A 13,363-nucleotide genomic window follows, 5' to 3' on the forward strand; every position below is an offset into this window, starting at 1 on the left:
CTGGGGCTTCACATCTCTAACACAACCTCCTGTTGGTCCAGAACCTCACCTGTTTCTGTGTCTTCTCTGCACCCACTGGAATCCTGTGTGATGTGATTAAGAGGCAGAGCTTTTTGTGGGCACTCTTGTATTGGTTTAGTTTGCCCGGTAAAAAGAGCCATGTTTAACCCAAAGGAGATGCTCCATACACAGAGCTGCATTATTTTAAATATGCCAGTGCAGCATCACCCCTTTGTGACGCTGAGTGTAGATGCTGTCCCCCCACCTTCCCCCATGTGTCACTGCATGCTGTGGTTCCTAGATGGCTCCCTTCTAGTTACTTTGAGTCTGGGGTTGAACCGAGGCATGTGAGCTGTGAGTTTGCTATGGAACTTGGGGGCCCCCTTGGCTGAGCTAGGCCTTAGCAGGCTCACCTAGTTTGCGCGCCAGGCTCTGGCACCGATGAACCTCAGCAGCTCTGCTTCCTCTGCCACAGCGCTGCTCCTCCCAGCACCTCTCATGATGATCTAAGTGCAGTGTGTGCCCACATCATATCCAGCTGTGCCAGGAGAGCCACGTGAGCTTTACAAACTGATCTAACCCACCTGGATAACTCTGAGCAGTCAGCCGGCCGCGTGAACCCTCTGCAGTCCTCCACCAGGAGTCAGGTTGTGTTTGAGAAACCTGAGCTGCAGGTACAAATCCTCTCATTATGCAGTGGTTGGCAGCAGGCAGATGGTACTCCGTGCTCTGAATGTGTTCATTACGCTACCATTAGTCATGAGGAACACTGTGGTTAGTAATGGAGATCTAGAACACTCTTACGTACCAATCCCACTGAAATTCAATTGTTATGAATGTGCTAGTACCATAAAATGCCATGGCATTTCTGTGCCGTTCTGCTCTCTGAGCTGAAGAGAGCTAATGTTTCCCTAGTCGCATCAATAGAAGCCAAAGGGTGTTGGTGAACAGACGTGCCACTGCAAGCGTATTCCACTCATCCCTTACAAACACTTCCTGCGTGCCAGGTAAATACAGTCTTTCCGACAAGCAGGGTAATTGCTTTTGTTATACTGGAGGGAAGAGAAGTCCGGGGCAGTGCAGACATTGCGTGGTGCTATGAGTCTTGATTCGCAGCTACACAAAGACCCTCCTTAAGCTGCTCTGGGAGTGTGAAGTGACCTTGTGTGAATTTCAGCCCCTTTGCATGGCACAAGGCAGGGTGTAAAGGGGTCGTAGTATCCACAGCCCCAGCCTGAGCTTGTGGGGGCAGGACTGGGATTCCTGGCCCCAGCATGTTGGGGGGAGGGGCTAATTGCAAGGGAGGATGATTGTGGGGGGTAGCAGGGCTCCCCTGTGCGATGCTGTGGCCAAGTGTCACGGGTGGGAGTTGGGGCCGGGGAGGAATTACCTGTCTGGATACTGGCAGGGTAGAGAGCCCTGTCTCCACATGGCCACTGTTTTCCTGCTGTGACTGCCCCAGGGGTCACTCTTCCGTATTGTTGTTCCCTGCACTCGCTGCCCCCATGTTGTCCCTCCTCTTGGTGCCCCTCCCTTTCCATGTTCTGGAAAAACGTGGGATTTCAGGCACTTCCCACATTCCAGGCACAGCCAGACCCTGCCTTTGGTTTAAGTTAGGGTAAGAGGAAGCCGTGTACTGCATTTCATGGTTGCAGCTCTTACGATTTAAGAGCCGTTTTTGAACTAACAGACTGACAGACACACTCTGATAGATAGGGGGATGTCTCTGCAGAGCAGATAGGGCATTCAAGACTTCAGTCAGTACCAGGTTTACAATGGAGCCGTGCAGCCAGGCCCACACCACAGAGGGGCTAATTATGGCCCTAGGCAGTCCAGTGCCCAGGCCTTGCAGTGTGAGCGACTCCCCAGCCAGCACACCCCCACCCACAGGGGGCTCACTGCCCATCAGTTGGGCTCTGCCATCTGGGCTGGGCTGGGCTGTTGGTCTTGGGGGTGGGTGGAATTTTGGTGGGGGTGTGCCACAATCCCCAGCCTGGCTCCAGCCCTGAGTAGTCTCTGCTGACAGCCACCTATGGGGCCCTCCTGCCTTCCTGACACAAACTGCCTGGGACCAGGACAGAAGCCAGGCTGGTCTCAGACCCTGGGGATCAGGGTGGCAGCATAGGGGCTCAGGCGGGCCCCAGCAGGTAAGTAGATCCTGAGGGAGCCCAAGCTGGGCAGGTCCTATCCTGCTGTGCCCTGGCTGACCTCACTGCTTACAAGGGGCTGGGGCTGAGCCAGCAGACATGGCCACCCCCCAGGGGGCCAATGAGGGCAAGTGGGGAGCAAGGCAGTGAGAGGGGTGGGGAGGCATACTGGGCACAGAGGGGTGAGAGAGACTTGTGCGCAGTGGGGCACTGAACACTGGGGGTCTGCGATGGAGGGTGTGGGGCAATGGGAGAGTCGGTGGCTGGGGGCGCGTGCAGAGGAAAAGGTGCACTAGCAGCACAGGGCCAGGAGGGTACGGCACCATGAGCATCCTCTCTCCAGCAGCAGCAGCAGCGGGCTGCACAGGGCTCCCTGCTAGGGTGACCAGATGTCCCTTTCTAAAGGGACAAGTCCTGCATTTAAGCCTTCCTGCCAATTGTCCCATACTTCCTGCCTCTCTCTTCCCATCAGTACAGGCAGGTCCTGCTGCTGGCTGCATCCTTGCTCATGAGGAAGGGTGGTGTCCCGTGGCCAAGGGTGGCGCTGGGGGTGCAAGGCGGCGGTTTGGCACGGCTGCAGCATGCGGAGCCAGCCCCGCCCTGTGTTGGTCCCGTAGTGCCGGCCCTGCTGTGCCTTCTCTTGCCCAGCAGGCCCCGTTCCAGTCTGCACTGGCTGCTGGCTGCAGTGGCGGGTGAGTGAGCTGATGGTGTCTCCTCTGCTGCCCACCCACTGGCCTTTTCCATGCTTCCCCCTGACTGTGCTCTCCCTGCTGGGCCTAACTGCCCCCCAGCTCTGCTGCTTCTTCATTCCCCCTCCCCTCCACCTGTGGGCTGCCTTCCTTTTCTGGCTCTGGGCCGAGCACCAGATCCTCTCAGAACGTTCAGCTCACCAACAGCCTGGCTGGCTGGGCTGGCAGCCTACAGAGACCATTTCCTCACTCCACAGCTGGCAGCCCAGCATGCTGGCCAGTGCATGAGCCTAAGCCCCACGCAGTGCTGGCACGGGGCAGCTTCCCTACCCTTCAGCTAAGCTCTACGGCATTGCAAGGAAAACATTTGCAGCCTGTTTGCCTCCCAACCCTGCAGGGTCTGTTGCAGGGCCCCAGCAAGGGCATAATGTCCTCTTCACATGGCCTCTGCCCGAGGCGCTGTGTCCCACAGTCACTCTCTCCTGCTGAGACACCGCTCTGCAGACAGATTCTCTGAGACCTGCTGCACGATGCACCTGTAGGGCTTAACCCCTTCCTGCCAGCACTTCAGCCAGGGAACACAAGGTGGCTGGGTTATATCGGTTGCCACCAGCAGCTTGGAGGTGGTAGCTGTCTTTCAGCACTGAGCGGGTGGGAAGGGACAAGCTGCTTCCAGCCACAGCGGGGCTGAAGGGAAGAGAGGAGTTCTCCAGGGCACTGGCCAGGTCATCCCTACCCACCTCCCTGCAGATGAAAGCATCTCCCTTCCCTTCCCTCCCGCACAGTGCCGAAAGGCTGCTGCTGGCCATCCTGTGGGGTGAGCCCCAGCAGAGAGCTGTGGGAGACACTTGACCCTGTGTGCCCTTTCCACCAGCGGAGCCTTGAGAAGATGCCGTGGCAGGAGAGGCAGGTTCAGCCCAGGGGCCCAGCCATGGAGGGTGGAGAACACTGGTCAGGAAGGAGTGAGGCAGATTGGCCTGTCACCCCCACCCCGCGTGAGGGAGGTGTACCGGCGTGTGTGTGTGTGTGTCACTTCTCCCCCTGCCAGCTTTAAAGGAGGTGAATGAGTGAAAGGACTCCAGCTAGGCCGTATGCTTTTTAATGGGCTCAGCCAAATTGATGCTCATTTGAATGTTTGCACGGCCTAGTTCTGCTGGATTGCCATCGAGCTCGCTTCAGTAGGAGCAATTTTAGCAGGCACCCTGTGTTCAGCAGAGGGAAATGTGGCCCAGCAATACTAGGGCCTGAGTCAGCCAGACGGAGTCCCTGGAGAGGAGCCCACGGCAGCCCACACCCTGAGCATGCCTTCGTTGGCTGCGGCGGACTGCCCAGCCAGCACAGTGTCCTGGGAGACGTTTGTGCTGTTAAGGGCTGGGGGGGGGGGCGCGGTGAGCAGCACCCCCTTGAATCCCTGACTGTCCTCTCTGCGGCAGGTCCAGTGAAGTGGATTTCGAAGGTGCTCTCTGCATCTCCTAATTAGGCTCATGCAGCCCAACCAAGCCTTTTGTGCACGATCCGGCCTGGGGCTCGCAAGCCGGTGGCAGAAAAGGAACAGAAGGGGGTTTGCTCTGCAATGCCAAATTACTGCTGAGCCCGGCTGATGTGGGGCAAAGCAGTGACCTGTGGCCCTATCTAGCGCGTCCACTAGAGGGCAGTCACGTGCTTTCCCAGCCACCCGGGGAGGTTCAGGGCCTCGGCTACAGAAACCCAGGTGGAATTTACTGCCCCGTGCATTGCAAACCCGGATTGTATTTCCTGTGGAAAACCCAGCTGGCCGGCAGGCCTGCGGCGTAAAACTGGCACCACTTCAGCCTTTCTGAGGGGTACAAGCCCATGTGCACCAAGCTTGGCCACACCTGTGCCGTGTTCGTGAGACTCCAGTCATGCCTTTCAAGGGGGGCGGGGGGGGCGTTAAAAGGTTCCTCGTTCCCCTCTTGCTCCTGATGGAAAAGGACCAGTTTCCCCCTTCTTGGCATCGCCCCTTACTGTCTCATCATCCCTATCATGGAGCACAGCTGCCTAAAGCTGCAGCAACATGGGCAAAACACGCTGGGAGCAGCGCGCCAGGGAGCTGTGCAGTCAAGAGCCGTATGTAGTCATAGAATCCTAGGGCTGGACGGGACCTCAGGAGGTCATTGAGTCCAGTCCCCCGCCCAAAGCAGGAGCAGCCCCAACTAAATCAGCCCAAGCAGAGTTTTGTCAAACGGAGACTTCAAAACCTCTAGGGATGGAGATTCCACCACTTCTCTCGGTAGCACATCCCAGTGCTTCACCACCCTCTGGGGAAACAGTTTTTCCTAATATCCAACCGACACCTCCCCCTCTGTAACTTCACACCGTTGCTCCTTGTTCTGCCATCTTTCACTACTGAGAACGGCCTCTCCCCATCCCTCCTTCAGGAAGCCGAAGGCTGCTATCAAATCACCCCTCGCTCTTCTCTTCTGCAAACAAAACAAGCCCACGTCCCTCAGCCTTGCCTAGTACTTCATGTGCTCCAGCCCCCAATCATTTTCGTTGCCCTCTACTGGGCCGGCTCCAGTGCATCCACATCCTTTCTATACTGTGCTGCGAATAACACGCATAAGTTACTGCAGCTCAGGGGCAAGAGTGAGTCATCTGCTGACCTTTCATGTTCAAAGCCAATGGGCATAGTCACAGCTGTTCATCAGCATGAGGTGAGACTGCACGTGAAGCAGGTTTTACCTGCCTCTCTGCTATTCATGCAGACGCTTATTCCGATTCAGGCAGAATACAGCTTTCATATAGGCACTAAAGAACAGAGCTGGTGATCCATCATTTCATTGGAGGAAGAGGTCTAATAGGGAGGAGTCTGGTGCAGGGCAGCACTCCCTCCTTCTCTCTTGAATAATAAAAAATGGGCTTTAAAAATCTATTTTGGAACTTCCCCACCCCATTTTCTTCCCCATATAATGGTTCACGCATATTCTCGGCCCTCGTTTATCAGCAACGCAGGGCCAAACGCTTCCTTGCTAACATTCTGCTAATAGAGCCATGTTAAATTCCTTTTTCCTTGCCTTATTTAAAAGGGCTATTAAAAGTGTGCTGGATAGAGGCTTAAATTGCACCTGCACACACACCAGTGGTGCCTTGCACCTTCAAAGCCTTGTGCAAAGATTAGTTAACTAATCTGCACAGCACTCTTGGAGCAGGTATGTAAGTAGAGAGAGACACACAGAGGTTGAATCCTGTTGAGCTGAGCCTCATGCCAACCATACCTTTGCTGATCATATTCCTCATTCCTCCACATGCTGAATGAGAAATCCCGCTCTCATCATTCTTACCTAGACACAAACAGAGCCAACGGACAGCTGGGACATCGCATATGGGTAGAGAATTACACTCAGTTACACACACAAAATAAGGCAGCAGGACAAGAGATGCTCAGTAAAAGTTCCTCATCGTATTGTAAAATCCAGTGTATGTATGAAGTATATTTATAACCCCTTCGGATCTGACTAAAGAAAATGGATTTTCATTAGGCCCCCCAGTAGCAGATCTATGGACCAGAGTACATTTCCCTATTAAAAGGCAAATTATCTATCTATCTATCTATCTACACCAGATCCAACGCCAAGGTATCAGAAGCACAACAGTTGTAGCAAAGAATTTTTTTTATATTGGCAAAAATGTATTTTGCTGCTCTCTTTGCACTTGAAATTGTCCAAACCATTCTGCTTGGGTTTTCTTTCTCAAATTTGCTTCCTGCCTAAGACTTATATAGGGAAAGTGTAAGGCCTGAAAAGTTTGAGAAAGTTATAAGCAACTAAAAAAAGCCATTAAAGGGGAAATGTTTGCACAACCTTAACTGTAACCCTGCTTTGTGCTGCAGTTATAATAAATCTCTAATTTAACACAAATAACAAGGCACGCGGTACAGATCTATTTTAAGAGCAAATGTTACAAATAAAGTTCCTGTTGAAAGCAAGATCATCATAGTAAGATTTTCTGCTGCCAGGAGAAATGACTGTTTCAGGTCATAAGCAGTAGGCATTCCCTGTAATAAAGGTGTAAGGCCCTGCTCCTCCTATTGGATTCACATGAGTGAACAATTGTGCCCCCGTGGAATCCTGGGTAACAAAGGGATCATGGAGGGTCTGCCGCCCGGATCTCAAGTTTTAGAGGTTTGATTCTGGACTCAGACAGCTGAGGGCACTCAGCTTCCAAAGGACCAGTCTCTAAACTGGCAGCTCCAAACCAAGGCCGGAACCCTCAGTCAGTGCAGGAGGAGTTGTTCTCACCAGACAAAATGCAATACCCTGGTCATTTATTATTATGCAGCATTTACTTATGTGCCAAAAATTTGGTCTCATACAAGGACCAAAAATATTGATGGCTTCTGCCACACAGTTCTTATCGCCTAGGGCTGGATCTTTCAAATGATTTCTACACAGCGTAGTACTTACTCTTGGTAGCTTTCCCCTTGAACTTAAAAGGCTCATTTGTGGTTCTAAGCACTTTGTCCTAGAACCTCCAAGATATATAGGTGATTAACAACTTCCATGGAAACCAATGAGAGTTAGGTGCCTAAATGTCTTGGAGGATCTGGGCCTATTCCCACTAGTGTTTTCAGGACTGGGACTAAGGCAGTCACGGCCAAGGTTAGACATAGCGGGAGAAGGTTTGTTCCATTTTGATTTTTTTAAAAAAAAGTCAATTAACTTAGTGTCTTGTAAGCACTACAGATGTAAAGTGAAATTTTAAATTAGACAATGAAGAACTAAATATTAGCATGAATCTAATATTTGTGCCATGACTGTTCCTGCTGGAGAGAGGAGCATACGTCATCCTTGCCTCATTAGGTGTGCGGCTAGAGTCCGGCCTTACTGATGAAGCAGGTAAAATTCAGATCACTATGTCAAACCATTGCCTGACCTGTGTGGCTGATAATCCTGGAATCTGTTATATTGTTGATCAAATGTACTCTGCTCTGGGGGATTTTCCCTTCACACAGAAAAAACAATAGGATGGGCCCTGGCTGCGACCATCTTTGTTCTTCAGTCTTCATGAAGGTAAGCCTGTCCGGCGTGGGGGCCCATCCCCCAAAAGGATGCTTACAAAGACTGCCAAGAATCAGCAGATAACATGGCTGGCCGGCATCAATATCTGTAACTGATGTACGTAAAGTATCACTTTAACAATTTTTCTCTGTAACCCAGTTCTTTCATTCTTTGTAAATCAACCTTTAGGTGTTTAGATTTAAAGGATTTGGGCAAGTGTGTTGTTTTTGGGTAAGAGCCAAGTGTATATTGACAGGGGGCTGGAGCTGGACCCCTGGGGCCCGGGGAGAATCTGTGTGGAGTTGGTGAAAGAGGTTTTAAGAACCCCTCACCTGAGTGGGGGGTGTTGGTCTGGGCTGGTATAGATTTTATGTGTGGATGTGTTATTTTGAAATAAGAGATAGCTGATCTTTTGAAATATCTTATTACAGAATAAGGCTGCAGGGTAGCCGTAGCCAAAGGTCCCACAGGACGGCTTGTTGTTTGTACCTCCAGTTAGTTTCACTTCTTTGCTTTCTCATTCAAATCAATTTTGGTTTCTGGTTCTAAGAAGTTTCAGGCCCTGGATCTAGTCACTTTTGCTTTTAAGTTCTATTCAGTTTCATTATTTGGTCCTACTCACTTTTGCTTTCTAGTTCGATTCTGTTTCATTATCTGGTTCTTATCGATTTTGCTTTCTGATTTAACCAGTTCTGCTTTCTGGATCTAATCCCTTTCACTATTTGGTTTTTCCCTGTTTCACTTTCTGATTCTAGTTAATTTCACTGCCTGAGGCTCCTCAAGTTTGTTTTTGTTTCTACTCATTTTTACTTTCTGGTTTCTGTCACTTTTGCTATCTGATACTTACAGCTTGTGTCAATTGGAACAATGGAATTGTGTTCATTTAAATAAGCTAAAAGTCCCTGAAGACCTTTCTAGCTGTGGTTTAGTAAACTAAAAAGAATGGAGGGTAATAAGTCTACCTTTGTTAAATAATTTAATTGAAAAACATCACAACATTCTTCAAGACTTCCCTGCTCCAGGCTCATCTGCATTCACTGTGTAATGGCCACCCGCCTCTCCCTTACAGCCACTGGGTTATTGTGCCACCATCCTGCTCTTTACCATTCTTATCCTCACAACACTCAGAGGCAGGAGGAGTCACTAGCCCCATTTCATAGGTGGGGGATGGAGGCTCAAACGAAGAGTCTTGCTCAAGGTCACATCAGACATCTGCGGCGGAGCTGGGACTCGAAGCCAGTTGTCTCATGCCTCCAATAGCACCTGGCCCATTGGACCATCCTTTCTCTCTGGGCTTCAGGGTCTGCTTACCTCTCCCTGTCTGCTGGGCTGGAGCCTGTGCACAGTGACTGAAGGTGGAAGAGAAAGTTATTTAGCTTTGGCAGGGGCGAGGGGAATGGAGGGGGCATATACCAGAGAAGTGATTCGTCCTGGCAGCAGTAGGGTGGGAAACTTGGTGAGGAGGCGAAAGAGAATTGTAGCCTGATCAGGGACGGGCCCTGCTCCCACCCCCAGCTGTTCCCCAGCATCAGTGAATGCTGGGGTCTGGCTGAAATGAAGCGGACACCTCTGCATGCTGGCCTGACTGGGCCCACCAAATGCTGGACTGCTGGGCAGTCACGTGCTTCAGACACGGCCCCTCAGTCAGGCTTCTTGAGGTGTGGGAGAAGGGAAAACCAGTGGGGGTGGAGGAAAGGCATAGTAAGAGCAGCAGCTGATGACAGGTCACACCCAGATGGAGAACCCTGCAGTGAGAAAGGAGGTTTGTGGGGGGCGGGTCGTCTTTCCCCCCAGCTGCTGAGGTCTTTGGGGACAGGGCGGGTGAAGCTGCTCTCCTTTACACCCAGACCTGTGCCTCTTTGCAATCCTGCGCAGCCGGTTCCCCAGTGAGATCCTGCCTCCTAGGGCTCTGGGCGCAGACGTTTCCGGGAGGAGATGGAAAGGCTTGCCCTGCAGGCAGCTTGGGGGCGTTGCCTTTGAGTTTCATTGTACGCCCTCTTGCTCCTGCACACCGGGCTGGGTCGCAGGCCGTGGCCCCATCCACGCTGTGGTGGCGCAGCCTGGTCGGTGGGAGTCACTTCTCCCGACACAACACTTCCGCCCCCACGGAGCGGGTCTCCCTTTGCCAGCAGGGGAGCGTGTGCTGTGCCATTCACACCAACGCGGAGGGACAGGACGAGCACCTGAGAACGACAAAACTTTTGTCAATCGAGTGCACACGTAGGCGTAGCCTGAGCGGCCGTCCCGGGGCCATGCCGGGAAAGGGGCCTTTGCGGGGGGAGAGGCTCTGGCACGCAGCAACGTGGGCCTTGTGCCTGCCACGTTGCCCGTTCCCATCCACCCCTGTGCTGTGCGGATGGCTCTCTCGCTATTGCCACGGAAAATCTGGGGGGGAACCTGAGGGCAGCTATGACAGAGGCACCTGCAGCATCAACGTGCCCATGGTCTGGCTTCGCCTCCATGCTCATTGCTAAGTGTGACATGGATAGGCCCTGGCTGCTTGGCGGTGAAGGGCTTTTCCAGGTCTCGACCCCTGCAAAGTCCCTTAGCCATGCCCGGCTGGCTGTGTCCATGGCTGGATTATCGGCCTGTCGCATACACCAGTGGAGGAATAACACCACTGCCCAAGACAGGCCATGATTCCCCCCTGCCAGATCCTCGCTCCCCTGCACGGCCTCTCTGCAATCAGCTGTCAGCCCATTGGTGCCTTCCCCAAGAGCGGACGGACAGGCTGCTGAGTGGCAGCTGGTAGCTAACACTGGCTAATGAATCCCTTGGGAGGGGTCCTGACCCAGCACCCGCTGTGAGTTGTGCACTCACCCAGGTGTTGCACAATACAGGGGGAAGCGTGGCTCTGCTGCACCTGTGAACGCCGACCCCTTTAGCTTGGCCCTTTCTGATGTTGTTGTTCTTAAGCAAACTTTTCCCTGTGTTTCTCACTGGGCTTTGCACTGGTAATACGAGAGGAGTTTGTGTGGCGGCTGAGCCCAGGGACACATCAGAGAGTAGGGCACTGGCACGGTCTGTCGTCTCCCAGCACAAAGGTCCTTAGATGCAGAGGAACCCTGGTGGTTCTGCTACAGACACGTGGGGGGCAGTCTAGAGGGGAGCCGCACGCCCTGCCATGAGCTGTGCAGTCGGAAGGGGCGTGTCCAACCGCTCCACGTTGATGAGTGGGGTTCATGTGACCAATGGGCACCAAACCTGCAACCTCTGGATCTTAAAGAGCTAAGAGGCCAGCAGTTAGCCACGGCTACGACGACAGGTCAGAGCACACCTGAGGGTGAGGTGTTACCGGGACCTCCTTTCAGAGGCCTACAGGGAGGCTGGGCTGTTAACGTTGATTTTTCAGTGAGTCTTGGACCCGCGGGCTGATGGGAGTTGGGGGGATAACTAAGGGGCTCAGCACTGCGCCTGCACCAGCCGGTGGCTGTGGCCCCTGCAGCAGCAGGACGTGTCTTTTCTCGGCCTGGGACTGGAAGGGACCTCCCGGGTTCCTTAGTCCAGTTCCATGCTGTCGTAGCTGATGCCACCATAAAATCCTGTCCATACAATGCATCAAGCTCCATCTTCAAGCTAGCTGGGTTCTTTGCCACCTGTCCTCCTTGGGGAGCCTGTCCCCAAACCTCCCTCCTCTGGTGGTTGGAAATCTCCTTGCTGGGTTTCCTTCTTCCACTCTGCGTGACTGTTAGTTCAGGCAGGTAAAGGGAAACAAGCAGCAAAGGAAGGACAAATACACAGTTTCTATCAGGGCCAGTGGGAGGGTGACATGCATTGGGTGAAGCAGGTCTTTCCCCATGAAAGCTTATGCTTCAATAAACCTGTTAGTCTATAAGGTGCCACAGGACTTCTGGTTGTTTTTACAGGGGGTTTAACCAGGAAAGCCCTCCAACCAGCCTGCTCAGGCAGAAGAGTGGCTGGGAGCAGGACCTCGCTGTGTCCCAGAATGCATCACCAGGGGCCAAGCTGGTACCTAAGGCAGGTGGAAGTCAGCATGGAGCAGTTTCAGGGAATAAGCCCTGGAAAGTACAACTGACCAGAAAGCAAAGAGAAACCCTCCCACCCACCTTTGTGTCACCGGGCACAGTAAGCTGAACTGGATGGCTGCCTTCTCCTGGACTGAATCCGCTCCGTGTTCACAGTGAGATGGGTTGGATAATCCTTCTGCACAAGTGATTCTTATCTTGACAGAATCCCTTTAAATGTAATAGGGCCGAACTAAGGCCTGATGCAAACACCACTGCAGGGAATGGGCCTCCCGCAGGGATGAGTTTGGCCCCAAGCGCTTGACAAGCATATACATTCCTGCAGGGCCGCGCAGAGGCTTACAGCAGAAGCTTGATGGGAACTGCAAAAGCCCAGGGCCCTGCTCACCAGGGACGAGGGATGGACTCGCGGGTCTGCAGTCTGTGCCCTGGGCTTTGCAGCCCCCTCCATGAGTACAGGATGTGATTCGGTGGTGGGTGTCAGGCCTGATCTCTGCAAGGAAAACAGCACTGGTTTAGCTAGGAAAATTCACCGGTTAACCCCTACGTAGAGCCATTGCACTCGTGAAACTGAGGGACGTGAGGGCTGACCGGGGGCTGCATCAGTGTCTACACCACACCTCCATGTCGCGGAGAGCAGCTGGCCGCGTCCACGCTGGGGTGGATAGCCAGACGGGCAGCCAAAGTCTCCAGTGTGGACGGTCTGGGGTCGGCTTTACCCCACTGCTGAGGGAGGCAGGCTGAGGCGAGCGGCAGGCCGTACGGGTATGCCACTGGGTCCCTCCCCAAACCCCTCCACGGCATTGGCTGGCTCCGGCTCGGTAAACCCGCCCCAGGCTGCCGGGAGAAGTGCCAAAACTGCAGCAGTAGCCTGGGCGGGTGCAACTTGCCAGGGCGCAGCTGGCAGGGCCCGGAGCAGGGGCGGACTGGGAACAGGCTGGGCTGGGGACAGCAAGTCCCAAGCTCCTGCCACGCTGAAGTGCGCGGGTGACGGTGACATCACTATTTATGCTTTAAGCCCCTTCCTGCTTCATCCCTCTCCTGCTGCACAATGACCCCCTCAGCCGGGGCTGGGGCACTTCTCTGTAACCCAACCCCAGTTCTGGGGCGAGGGGGCAGCGGCCCCTTTGCTACGTGGCCACTGGCTGGGAGCAAATACAGCTGGGGGCCGGAGCGGGGTGTGTGTGTGTGTGTGTGACGCTGCTGGGCACCTGTAGGGCAACCCCCCCGCCCCGCGCCCGCTTGTCCCCTCTGGTGGGCGGCAGTTCCGCAGACGCCTCTGGCCTGCGCGGTGCCAGCCTGGGCGCTCGCTGCCCCGCCGGGCCGGGCGGTACCAGGCCGGGCCGAGGGGCCCAGCGCCGCTCCCGGGCAGCCTCCGGCCGATGCCGCGTTCCGCCAGCAGCAGCAGCAGCGGCTCCGGCTCCGGCTCCGGCTCACCCGCGCCCCCCGCCCGGCGAAGGCGCTTCCAGCAGGGGGAGGAGCTCGGCGCTGCCCGTGCGCCCAGCCCGCGGAGCGCGCCCCGC

The sequence above is a fragment of the Carettochelys insculpta genome, chromosome 20 (genome assembly GCF_033958435.1).
Source record: "Carettochelys insculpta isolate YL-2023 chromosome 20, ASM3395843v1, whole genome shotgun sequence".
Lineage (NCBI taxonomy): Eukaryota > Metazoa > Chordata > Testudines > Carettochelyidae > Carettochelys > Carettochelys insculpta.